This window comes from Sturnus vulgaris, chromosome 8, assembly GCF_052056855.1.
Source record: "Sturnus vulgaris isolate bStuVul1 chromosome 8, bStuVul1.hap1, whole genome shotgun sequence".
Taxonomy (NCBI): Eukaryota; Metazoa; Chordata; class Aves; order Passeriformes; family Sturnidae; genus Sturnus; species Sturnus vulgaris.
In genome coordinates this window covers 30,754,905-30,755,618 of record NC_142250.1, presented here as the reverse complement: position 1 = coordinate 30,755,618, position 714 = coordinate 30,754,905, and positions in this window count along the sequence as shown.

The window sequence follows — 714 nt, the reverse complement described above, 5'->3', positions numbered from 1 at the left end:
AAAAATCTCCCACTGTTACCTCAGTGGACACAAGCTTTTCTCCCATCCCTGAAATCAGAATTTCTTGTATCTGTTACTTCACCCATATTGTACTTTAAACATGCTGCTGCTATAGTGCTCTAACATTTCAATTTGCCTGTGCTATTTTCAACATTTCCTTTAAGTTCTTTATAACAATATACAAAGGAAGAAAACCGTTTACAGAATAAAACAAAGTCTGTCGTCCTTCTAAACAAAACCTTCATTAATCTTGTATAGACTTCAGTTTCTTATTGTACAGAAAACAAAAATCCTATAGATGTCTGGAAAGGTATCCTACAATGAAAAACTTCAGGATATTTATTTAATTTCTTAGACTGAAAGTAAGTTTGGAATCAACACTTCATGTACCACCTTTTTGTAAGATCCAGGCTCAAACCAATCATCTCCAGGGACTGTTTATACTTAAAACTATTCCCTTAGGCTGGTATTTCAGACTTAACTTAAAATAACAGCACCTTCATATACTGCATTCTGGGCATGTTTGACTGGAGAACAATCTGCGCAGGAAAAACTACAGTAAAATGGGCATATCCTGAAACTGATTTCATGAAAGCCCACACCACATTCTTGGTTGCTTTAAGCTATGACAGACTTGTCACCATAGTATTTCAAGATCTGATTACCAGCTGCAAAGAAAAAGGAATTTTTTTGGAGAGCATTTATCAGACATCA